The sequence below is a fragment of the Elephas maximus genome, chromosome 21, assembly GCF_024166365.1.
Source record: "Elephas maximus indicus isolate mEleMax1 chromosome 21, mEleMax1 primary haplotype, whole genome shotgun sequence".
NCBI lineage: Eukaryota > Metazoa > Chordata > Mammalia > Proboscidea > Elephantidae > Elephas > Elephas maximus.
Genome location: NC_064839.1, coordinates 59,331,497 through 59,343,629, shown reverse-complemented (window position 1 = coordinate 59,343,629; position 12,133 = coordinate 59,331,497). Strand labels below are relative to the sequence as shown.

General features: G+C 61.0%; 3 non-coding genes across 3 annotated transcripts; all 3 read left to right on the top strand.

The window, feature by feature from the left end:
* Positions 1-5,122: 5,122 nt before the first annotated feature.
* On the top strand, positions 5,123-5,241 carry LOC126065271 (5S ribosomal RNA). The gene has a single exon (XR_007514816.1). It is a non-coding gene; the product is annotated as a 5S ribosomal RNA (ribosomal RNA).
* Positions 5,242-7,549: 2,308 nt separating this feature from the next.
* On the top strand, positions 7,550-7,668 carry LOC126065270 (5S ribosomal RNA). The gene has a single exon (XR_007514815.1). It is a non-coding gene; the product is annotated as a 5S ribosomal RNA (ribosomal RNA).
* Positions 7,669-9,981: 2,313 nt separating this feature from the next.
* On the top strand, positions 9,982-10,100 carry LOC126065269 (5S ribosomal RNA). The gene has a single exon (XR_007514814.1). It is a non-coding gene; the product is annotated as a 5S ribosomal RNA (ribosomal RNA).
* Positions 10,101-12,133: the final 2,033 nt, after the last annotated feature.

The following is a 12,133-nucleotide window of genomic DNA, read 5'->3' as shown; positions in this document are numbered from 1 at the left end:
GTAAACAGTAAGATGGAGCCTACAAAAGAAAATGGAGTCTGAGGTACACCTATGTCTGTGCCTCACAGTCCTACCAAATGCCTTCATTTTGGATAAATGCTCTTCCACAGCATCTATGAACTGAAATGCAGATTTCAGTAATCAAAGATACCTTAGGAGAGTCAAGAAAGTTGGTATTTGCGTATTTTGCCATCTGAAAAAAAATTCACCAGGTTCTTTAGAGAAATACTTTTTTGCTCCTCATAAATATTTCCTCATCTTTAGAATTGTTGAAATTTCTAGTTTGGCTTCTGTTTCATGGTTTGTCATCTCTTGCATATCAGGTATCTTCCCTAGGAGCAGGGTACAGACTGTGCAAACCCTGTCTGATCTCTCCAAGTGATGAGGATCCTACAGAGAGGAGTTTTCCAGGGGGAGAGGCAGGAAGATATAGGTTGTTCTGAGGGCCAGTAAATAAAAGGTGAAGTACCATTAAAGATGACAATTATAGACAGTTTTTATTTTTTTTTATCATATATGTTGTTGTCAGGTATCGTTGAGATGGGTCCGACTCATATCGATCCTATGTACAACATAATGAAACACTACCTGGTATTGCACCATTCTCATCTCACAGTTGTTTTGCTTAAGCCCATTGTTACAGCCACTGCGTCAGTCCTTCTCGTTTAGGGTCTTCCTCTTATTCGCTGACCCTCTACTTTACCAAGCATGATGTCCCTCTCCAGGGACTGATCCCTCCTGACAACATGGCCAAAGTATGTAAGACGTAGTCTCACCATCGTTGCTTCTAAGGAGCATCCTGGCCATACTTCTTCCAAGACAGATTTGTTCGTTCTTTTACCAGTCCACAGTATATTCAGTATTCTTTTCCAACACCACAATTCAAAGGTGTCAATTGTTCATCGTCTAACCTTCACATGCATATGAGGTGATTGAAAACACCATGGCTTAGGTCAGGCCCACCTTAGCATTCAAGGTGACAGCTTGGCTTTTTAACACTTTAAAGAGGTCTTTTGCAGCAGATTTGCCCAATGTAATGTGTCTTTTGATTTCTTGACTGCCGCTTCCATGGGTGTTGATTGTGGATCCAAGTAAAATGAAATCCTTGACAACTTCAATCTTTTCTCTGTTTATCATCATGTTGCTTATTGGTCCAGTTATAAGGATTTTTGTTTTATGTTGAGGTGTAATCCCTACTGTAACCTGTGATCTTTGATCTTCATCAGTAAGTGCTTCAAGATCTCTTCACTTTCAGTAAGCAAGGTTGTGTCATCTGCATATCACAGGTTGTTAATGAGTCTTTCTCCAAGCCTGATGCCCTATTCTTCTTCATATAGTCCAGCTTCTCAGATTACTTACTCAGCATACAGACTGAATAGTTATCGTGAAAGGACACAACCATGATGCACACCTTTCCTGACTTTAAAACACGCAGTATCCCCTTGTTCTGTTCAAACAAACGCTTCTTGATCTATGTACAGGTTCCTAATGAGCAAAATTAAGAGTTCTGGATTTCCCATTCTTCGAAATGTTGTCCATAATTTGTTATAATTCACAGTCGAGTGCCACTGCATAGTCAATAAAACACAGGTAAACATCTTTCTGGTATTCTCTGCTTTCACCCAGGATCCATCTGATATCAGCAATGATATCCCTGGTTCCACATCCTCTTCTGAATCTGGCCTGAATTTCTGGCAGTTCCTTGTTGATACACTGCTGTGGCTGCTTTTGAATGATCTTCAGCAAAATTTTACTTGCATGCGATATTTATATTGTTCCATAATTTCTGCTTTTGGTGGGATCACCTTTCTTGGGAATAGGCATAAATATGGATCTCTTCCAGTCAGTTAATCAGTTAGCTGTCTTCCAAATTTCTTGGCATAGACAAATGAGTACTTCCAGTGCTGCATCCATTTGTTGAAACATCTCAGTTGGTATTCCATCAGCTCCTGGAGCTTTGTTTTTCACCAGTGCCTTCAGTGCAGCTTGGACTTCTTCCTTCAGTACCACCAGTTCCTGATCATATGCTACCCCCTGAAATGGTTGAACGTTGACCAATTCTTTTTGGTACAGTAACTGTGTATTCCTTCCATCTTCTTTTGATGCTTCCTGCATTGTTTAATATTTTCCCCACAGAATCCTTCAATATCGCAACTCAAGGATTGAAATTTTTTCTTCAGTTCTTTCAGCTTGAGAAATGCTGAGTGTGTTTTTCCATCTCTAGGTCTTCGCACATGTCATTATAATACTTTGTCTTCTCAAGCTGCCCTTTGAAATTTTCTGTTCAACTCTTTTACTTCACCATTTCTTCCTTCTGCTTTAGCTACTCAACATTGAAGAGTAAGTTTCAGGGTTTCTTCTGACATCCATTTTGGTCTTTTCTTTCTTTCCTGTCTTTTTAATGACCTATTGCTTTCTTCATGTATGATGTCCTTCACGTCATTCCACAACTCGTCTGGTCTTCCATCATTAATGTTCAATAAATCAAATCTATTCTGGAGATAGTCTCTAAATTCAGGTGGAATATACTCGAGGTCGTACTTTGGCTCTCTTCGACTTGTTCTCATTTTCTTCAGTTTCAACTTGAACTTGCATATGAGCAATCTATGGTCTCTTACATAGTCTGCCCCTGGCCTTGCTCTGATTGATGACATGGAGCTTTTTCGTCATTTCTTATCACAGATATAGTCGATTTGATTCCCACGTATTCTATCTGGTGAGGTACACATGTATAGTCGATGTTTATGTTGGTTAAAAAAAAAAGGTATTTGCAATAAAGAAGTTATTGGTCTTGCAAAATTTTATCACCGTCTTTATCACCAAGGCCATATTTCCAACTACTGATCCTTCTTGTTTCCAACTTTAGCATTCCAATCACCAGTAGTTATCAATGCACCTTGATTGCATTTTCAATCAATTTCAGACTGCAGAAGTTGGTAAAAGTCTTAGTTTCTTCATCTTTGGCCTTAGTGGTTGGTGCGTAAATTTGAATAATAGTCATATTAACTGGCCTTCCTTGTAGGTGTATGGATATTATCCTATCACTGACAGTGTTGTACATCAGGATATATCTTGAAATGTTCTTTTGACAATGAACACAATGCCATTCCTCTTTAAGTTGTCGTTCCTGGTATAGTAGACCAATTCAAAATGTCCAATACCGGTCTATTTCAGTTCACTAATGCCTAGGCTATCAATGTTTATGGGTTCCATTTCATTTTTGACCATTTCCAATTTTCCTAGATTCATACATAGTACATTCCATGTTCCGATTATTAATGGAGGTTTGCAGCTGTTTCTTGTCAGAGTTGTGCCACATCAGCAAATGAAGGTCCTGAAAGCTTGACTCCATCCAAGTCAGTAAGGTAGACTCTACTTTGAGGAGGCAGCTCTTCCCCAGTTATATTTTGAGTGCCTTCCAACCTGGGGGGCTCATCTTCTGGCAGTATATCAGACAATGTTCCACTGCTATTCAGAAGGTTTTCACAGGCTAATTCTTATCAGAAGTAGACCACCAGGTTCTTCTTCCTAGTCTGTCTTAGTCTGGAAGCTCAGCTGAAACCTGTCTGCCATGGGTGACCCTGCTGGTATTTGAATACCAGTGGCATAACTTCCAGCATCACAGCAACACTCAAGCCCCCACATTACGACAAACTGACAGACATATAATAAGCAGCATAATGTGTTCTAATCTTAAGTGTACAACTGGATGAATTTTTACATATCAGTCTACACTCACATAACCCCCTTTGAAATCAAGTTAGGGAAATTTTCCAGCACACAATAAGATTCCCTCTTACACTTTTCTCAGTTGATATTCACCCTAGGAGTAACCAGTGTTCTGACTGTTATTGCCAAAAATGAGATTTGCCAATTCTCGGACTTCATATAATAATACTGTATGAAGCATATTGTGTCTCACTTCATCTAGTCAACATAATGTCTGTGAGATTTTAGCTGTGTTGCTGGACACAGTGGTAATTCGTTTTGTCTTTGTATTTTATTCCAATGGATGAATATACCACAAAGATTTTCAAGATCAATTTTTTAAAAATACTTGTAGGCAAAGAAATGTGTGTCTTAATTTGGAGCCAAAGGAGGTCTATTTCTGTCTTGGTCTGTCATGTGTGGCAGGAGAAAGTGAGACTCATGTAAGAAGGTCAGATAATAGAATTTAGTACTCATAGGTGCCAGAGAGGAAACACCTCCACACAGGGTCACAACATTCCACCCACGGACAAAGCAGCAAGTTAGACCTATAAACAGGGCTAATGTATGGCAAGTACAGTGTACCTCTAGGAGTTAGCATGAGCTGAGGACTTCCTGGTCAGTTTAAAAGTTTCTACTGCTTTAGCAGGTGAAAAGGCAAGAAGAGACAAAAAGTATCATACCACAACTTCATCACACCTTACCCAGGAAAAGTACATTCACTGCGACAAAATGACAAAGGCCCTGGGCCCAGCAGCAGAATTGGTGGACACAAGCACCAGGGCCAACAGCAGCCTGGGTTGAGGGTGCTTAGAGGAACTTCCCTCAGAAAGACAAGAGAAGCCTGTCCTAAAGTAACCAAGAAAAGGTATGTATGTCTTCATGGGGCTAAGTAGGCCTACAAAGGTAATAGAGCTGCCTGTGACTGAAAACAGCAAACTTCGCATACATGATTTCTAAGATTGTGATCCTAAAATGCACCTTTATCTCTATGTTACCTTCAAGACGCCTGATCCCCTCTGACCTCTGGAGTAGGGACCACCATTATCAGCAAATGCATGGGACAATGCTTGGGAATACAAGTGCTGAAATGCTTCAAGTCCCCTACAGAGAACTTAAGAGGCTTTGCTTTGCTACCAAGCACAGTACACACGGACACGCAGACGAAGACATGGACACAACCAAAACAGGAACCAGTTCCAAGGGGCGCGGCCATAGGCCCTCCACCACCAGGAAACCTTTGGGAGCTACACAGGCAGTGTCGACGACGACTCCAAGAGCCAACAAAACTCTGCATAGGCCTCAGCGGGGCTGGGCTGCCAAAGCTGGAGGCTGCCGGGGCGGCCAAGGCGCGCTGCGCCGGCGGCTGGGGCCGCTGAGCAGGCTCTTAGGGCGAGCGGCGGCAGGCGCTGACGTCTACGGCCATACCACCCTGAACGCGCCCGATCTCGTCTGATCTCGGAAGCTAAGCAGGGTCGGGCCTGGTTAGTACTTGGATGGGAGACCGCCTGGGAATACCGGGTGCTGTAGGCTTTTACGCCTCCTTTTTTGCCGCCAACCCACGGGGCACAGGGACACACGGACACGGACAGGGACGCAACCAGGCCAGGAAGCCCGGCCCAGGGGCCCGGCCAGCGGCCCTCGGGCACCAGGAAAGCTTCGGGGGTGGCGGCGGCGTCGACGAGGACGACGACGGCGACGACGACGACGGCGGACGACGGCGGCCGACGGCGGCCCGGCACTCCAGTCCAGTCGGGCCGCAGCGCTTCCCGGCCGCCCCTACTCTCCCCCGCTCCCACCCCCCGCCCGGGCCTTCAGGTTCAGGCCCTGCGGGAGCGCGCCCTGCCCTCGTGGCGGTGGGAGACGCTCCCCGTGGCGCCAGAGCCTCTCCTTGGGGCCGGAGCTCTGTCCTTGTCCAGCGGGGGCAGGCCCCTGGCTCAGAGGGCCTTCGGGAGCCACCCGGGCCGCCTCCGCCCTGCCGCCCCCCCACCCTCCACCCCGACCGGCCTCTGCCCCAACTTGGCTGCTCGGCTGCCCTCCTTCCCTCGGGCTCTGCCCACCCTTCCTGGCTCTGCAGGCCTGCCTCCTGGTGTGCCGGGATGTCTGCCAGTGGATTGGGAGGAGAAGACACCCGGGGCGGGCGGGCCCCTTGCCCTCCCCGGGCAACTTGCTTCGTGTACTCTGGGGGTGGGGGTGGGGCTGGGGCTGGGGCTGGGGCTGGGGCTGGGGCTGGGGGTGCGGGTGTGGACGTGAGACGGCCACAACGGTGGTGGTGGCGGTGGCCGCCGGACACTCGGCCGACTAGCCAGCCTCTCTCTCTGAGGTGTGGCGTGGGGGGGGAGGGGGGTCGGGGAGGCGACGAGGCGGGCGTGGGGGCGGTGGTGAGGCGGCCTTGAGGTGGGGATCTCGTGCCCGGGAGGAACAGGTGCCCTCCTGCCCGGTGTCCCGCGCGGGCCTAGACGTGGCCTCAAGTGGCCTGACCCCGATGAGTGAGTGAGGACGGGTCCTCCTGGCCGTCGGGCACACAGAACTAGGGGAGCCGGGGCCAGTCGAGCTGGGGGCCTCCCCGAGAGGTGCGAGACCGCAGCAGGGGCGCGCGGGGGTCCAGGCCGGGTGGGGTGGTGCGGTGTTGAGCTGGAGGCTATGCGGGGGGCGGGGCGCCGGGCGCGGGGCGGGGACGGCCACGCACGTTTCCTGCAGGGCTGTGGCTCTGGACCGCCAGGGCCAGAAGCAGCCTGCCCGCGGTCAGCGGGGGGTGAGGTGCGGATGGCGGGGGCCGCCCGCCCTCCCCGCGCCGGTCGCCCGTCCCCACCCAGGCCCCCGCCGCCACCCCACCCCACCCCACCCCACCCCACCCCACAACCCGCCCTCCCTCCTCCCATCGGGGAAGCTCACCAGTGAGCTGGGCAGCTGGGCCAACGCGCCTGCCCGACCGCCCTGGCCCCCCACCGACCCTCCCGTCAGGCTAAGCGCCGCCTGCCCCACCTCCAGCCCCCCAGCAGGACCGGGAGCCTACGTGGGGTCCTGACTGGCCAGTGGGCAGGACGTCCCTCGTCGGTAGGCGTGTGGCTCGTGCGTGGTCTTTCGCCGCTCCCCGGTGCCCTCCCCCGCCAGCACCAGGGCTCGGGGGTCCGGTGGGAAGTACCAGAGGGCCTCCGCGGCACCTAGGAGCAGCCTGGCGCGCAAGGGTTCGCCGTGCTCCTCCGAGTCCCGCGTGGCCCTGGAGGGCCACGGCCGGCCAGGAGGGCGACGAGGGGCAAAGGCGGGAGGGACAGGTGGGCCGGGGACCGGGCCCGGGGCCGGGACTGGGGCCGAGAGCCGGGCCCGGCGAGGGCCCCTTGGAGGAAGGGGAGGCAAAGGGAGGCCCGGCCAGGGGACGGGCCGGGGGGTGGGGGGGCGAGTGGAGGCCGGGGCCACCCCGCGCTGGGCAGGGGGAGAGACGAGAGGCGCTCGGCCAGATGTCGGCGGAAGCAGGCGGCCCGAGTGCCTCCCGGTGCCGCCGGGGGCGAGGGGCGAGCAGGCGGCAGGAGAGCCCCGGCCGGACTGAGGGGGGCCGTGGGGCTTGGCAGGAAGGGCAGGGGGCGCGACCCGGGCGGCCTTCCCGCCTGGCTGACTGCCTTCCTCCCGGTCGCCGCCACCTGCCTGCTTGGAGGCCGGACTCTTGGGCCGGCTGGCCGGGACCCGCACCCTTGGCCAGGCGGGGCGGGCCGGGGCGGGCCGGGGCGGGCCGGGGCGGGGCTGGGCGGCCAAAGCTGGAGGCTGCCGGGGCGGCCAAGGCGCGCTGCGCCGGCGGCTGGGGCCGCTGAGCAGGCTCTTAGGGCGAGCGGCGGCAGGCGCTGACGTCTACGGCCATACCACCCTGAACGCGCCCGATCTCGTCTGATCTCGGAAGCTAAGCAGGGTCGGGCCTGGTTAGTACTTGGATGGGAGACCGCCTGGGAATACCGGGTGCTGTAGGCTTTTACGCCTCCTTTTCTCTTTTGCCGCCAACCCACGGGGCACAGGGACACACGGACACGGACAGGGACGCAACCAGGCCAGGAAGCCCGGCCCAGGGGCCCGGCCAGCGGCCCTCGGGCACCAGGAAAGCTTCGGGGGTGGCGGCGGCGTCGACGAGGACGACGACGGCGACGACGACGACGGCGGACGACGGCGGCCGACGGCGGCCCGGCACTCCAGTCCAGTCGGGCCGCAGCGCTTCCCGGCCGCCCCTACTCTCCCCCGCTCCCACCCCCCGCCCGGGCCTTCAGGTTCAGGCCCTGCGGGAGCGCGCCCTGCCCTCGTGGCGGTGGGAGACGCTCCCCGTGGCGCCAGAGCCTCTCCTTGGGGCCGGAGCTCTGTCCTTGTCCAGCGGGGGCAGGCCCCTGGCTCAGAGGGCCTTCGGGAGCCACCCGGGCCGCCTCCGCCCTGCCGCCCCCCCACCCTCCACCCCGACCGGCCTCTGCCCCAACTTGGCTGCTCGGCTGCCCTCCTTCCCTCGGGCTCTGCCCACCCTTCCTGGCTCTGCAGGCCTGCCTCCTGGTGTGCCGGGATGTCTGCCAGTGGATTGGGAGGAGAAGACACCCGGGGCGGGCGGGCCCCTTGCCCTCCCCGGGCAACTTGCTTCGTGTACTCTGGGGGTGGGGGTGGGGCTGGGGCTGGGGCTGGGGCTGGGGCTGGGGCTGGGGGTGCGGGTGTGGACGTGAGACGGCCACAACGGTGGTGGTGGCGGTGGCCGCCGGACACTCGGCCGACTAGCCAGCCTCTCTCTCTGAGGTGTGGCGTGGGGGGGGAGGGGGGTCGGGGAGGCGACGAGGCGGGCGTGGGGGCGGTGGTGAGGCGGCCTTGAGGTGGGGATCTCGTGCCCGGGAGGAACAGGTGCCCTCCTGCCCGGTGTCCCGCGCGGGCCTAGACGTGGCCTCAAGTGGCCTGACCCCGATGAGTGAGTGAGGACGGGTCCTCCTGGCCGTCGGGCACACAGAACTAGGGGAGCCGGGGCCAGTCGAGCTGGGGGCCTCCCCGAGAGGTGCGAGACCGCAGCAGGGGCGCGCGGGGGTCCAGGCCGGGTGGGGTGGTGCGGTGTTGAGCTGGAGGCTATGCGGGGGGCGGGGCGCCGGGCGCGGGGCGGGGACGGCCACGCACGTTTCCTGCAGGGCTGTGGCTCTGGACCGCCAGGGCCAGAAGCAGCCTGCCCGCGGTCAGCGGGGGGTGAGGTGCGGATGGCGGGGGCCGCCCGCCCTCCCCGCGCCGGTCGCCCGTCCCCACCCAGGCCCCCGCCGCCACCCCACCCCACCCCACCCCACCCCACCCCACAACCCGCCCTCCCTCCTCCCATCGGGGAAGCTCACCAGTGAGCTGGGCAGCTGGGCCAACGCGCCTGCCCGACCGCCCTGGCCCCCCACCGACCCTCCCGTCAGGCTAAGCGCCGCCTGCCCCACCTCCAGCCCCCCAGCAGGACCGGGAGCCTACGTGGGGTCCTGACTGGCCAGTGGGCAGGACGTCCCTCGTCGGTAGGCGTGTGGCTCGTGCGTGGTCTTTCGCCGCTCCCCGGTGCCCTCCCCCGCCAGCACCAGGGCTCGGGGGTCCGGTGGGAAGTACCAGAGGGCCTCCGCGGCACCTAGGAGCAGCCTGGCGCGCAAGGGTTCGCCGTGCTCCTCCGAGTCCCGCGTGGCCCTGGAGGGCCACGGCCGGCCAGGAGGGCGACGAGGGGCAAAGGCGGGAGGGACAGGTGGGCCGGGGACCGGGCCCGGGGCCGGGACTGGGGCCGAGAGCCGGGCCCGGCGAGGGCCCCTTGGAGGAAGGGGAGGCAAAGGGAGGCCCGGCCAGGGGACGGGCCGGGGGGTGGGGGGGCGAGTGGAGGCCGGGGCCACCCCGCGCTGGGCAGGGGGAGAGACGAGAGGCGCTCGGCCAGATGTCGGCGGAAGCAGGCGGCCCGAGTGCCTCCCGGTGCCGCCGGGGGCGAGGGGCGAGCAGGCGGCAGGAGAGCCCCGGCCGGACTGAGGGGGGCCGTGGGGCTTGGCAGGAAGGGCAGGGGGCGCGACCCGGGCGGCCTTCCCGCCTGGCTGACTGCCTTCCTCCCGGTCGCCGCCACCTGCCTGCTTGGAGGCCGGACTCTTGGGCCGGCTGGCCGGGACCCGCACCCTTGGCCAGGCGGGGCGGGCCGGGGCGGGCCGGGGCGGGCCGGGGCGGGGCTGGGCGGCCAAAGCTGGAGGCTGCCGGGGCGGCCAAGGCGCGCTGCGCCGGCGGCTGGGGCCGCTGAGCAGGCTCTTAGGGCGAGCGGCGGCAGGCGCTGACGTCTACGGCCATACCACCCTGAACGCGCCCGATCTCGTCTGATCTCGGAAGCTAAGCAGGGTCGGGCCTGGTTAGTACTTGGATGGGAGACCGCCTGGGAATACCGGGTGCTGTAGGCTTTTACGCCTCCTTTTCTCTTTTGCCGCCAACCCACGGGGCACAGGGACACACGGACACGGACAGGGACGCAACCAGGCCAGGAAGCCCGGCCCAGGGGCCCGGCCAGCGGCCCTCGGGCACCAGGAAAGCTTCGGGGGTGGCGGCGGCGACGACGACGACGGCGGACGACGGCGGCCGACGGCGGCCCGGCACTCCAGTCCAGTCGGGCCGCAGCGCTTCCCGGCCGCCCCTACTCTCCCCCGCTCCCACCCCCCGCCCGGGCCTTCAGGTTCAGGCCCTGCGGGAGCGCGCCCTGCCCTCGTGGCGGTGGGAGACGCTCCCCGTGGCGCCAGAGCCTCTCCTTGGGGCCGGAGCTCTGTCCTTGTCCAGCGGGGGCAGGCCCCTGGCTCAGAGGGCCTTCGGGAGCCACCCGGGCCGCCTCCGCCCTGCCGCCCCCCCACCCTCCACCCCGACCGGCCTCTGCCCCAACTTGGCTGCTCGGCTGCCCTCCTTCCCTCGGGCTCTGCCCACCCTTCCTGGCTCTGCAGGCCTGCCTCCTGGTGTGCCGGGATGTCTGCTAGTGGATTGGGAGGAGAAGACACCCGGGGCGGGCGGGCCCCTTGCCCTCCCCGGGCAACTTGCTTCGTGTACTCTGGGGGTGGGGGTGGGGCTGGGGCTGGGGCTGGGGCTGGGGGTGCGGGTGTGGACGTGAGACGGCCACAACGGTGGTGGTGGCGGTGGCCGCCGGACACTCGGCCGACTAGCCAGCCTCTCTCTCTGAGGTGTGGCGTGGGGGGGGAGGGGGGTCGGGGAGGCGACGAGGCGGGCGTGGGGGCGGTGGTGAGGCGGCCTTGAGGTGGGGATCTCGTGCCCGGGAGGAACAGGTGCCCTCCTGCCCGGTGTCCCGCGCGGGCCTAGACGTGGCCTCAAGTGGCCTGACCCCGATGAGTGAGTGAGGACGGGTCCTCCTGGCCGTCGGGCACACAGAACTAGGGGAGCCGGGGCCAGTCGAGCTGGGGGCCTCCCCGAGAGGTGCGAGACCGCAGCAGGGGCGCGCGGGGGTCCAGGCCGGGTGGGGTGGTGCGGTGTTGAGCTGGAGGCTATGCGGGGGGCGGGGCGCCGGGCGCGGGGCGGGGACGGCCACGCACGTTTCCTGCAGGGCTGTGGCTCTGGACCGCCAGGGCCAGAAGCAGCCTGCCCGCGGTCAGCGGGGGGTGAGGTGCGGATGGCGGGGGCCGCCCGCCCTCCCCGCGCCGGTCGCCCGTCCCCACCCAGGCCCCCGCCGCCACCCCACCCCACCCCACCCCACCCCACCCCACAACCCGCCCTCCCTCCTCCCATCGGGGAAGCTCACCAGTGAGCTGGGCAGCTGGGCCAACGCGCCTGCCCGACCGCCCTGGCCCCCCACCGACCCTCCCGTCAGGCTAAGCGCCGCCTGCCCCACCTCCAGCCCCCCAGCAGGACCGGGAGCCTACGTGGGGTCCTGACTGGCCAGTGGGCAGGACGTCCCTCGTCGGTAGGCGTGTGGCTCGTGCGTGGTCTTTCGCCGCTCCCCGGTGCCCTCCCCCGCCAGCACCAGGGCTCGGGGGTCCGGTGGGAAGTACCAGAGGGCCTCCGCGGCACCTAGGAGCAGCCTGGCGCGCAAGGGTTCGCCGTGCTCCTCCGAGTCCCGCGTGGCCCTGGAGGGCCACGGCCGGCCAGGAGGGCGACGAGGGGCAAAGGCGGGAGGGACAGGTGGGCCGGGGACCGGGCCCGGGGCCGGGACTGGGGCCGAGAGCCGGGCCCGGCGAGGGCCCCTTGGAGGAAGGGGAGGCAAAGGGAGGCCCGGCCAGGGGACGGGCCGGGGGGTGGGGGGGCGAGTGGAGGCCGGGGCCACCCCGCGCTGGGCAGGGGGAGAGACGAGAGGCGCTCGGCCAGATGTCGGCGGAAGCAGGCGGCCCGAGTGCCTCCCGGTGCCGCCGGGGGCGAGGGGCGAGCAGGCGGCAGGAGAGCCCCGGCCGGACTGAGGGGGGCCGTGGGGCTTGGCAGGAAGGGCAGGGGGCGCGACCCGGGC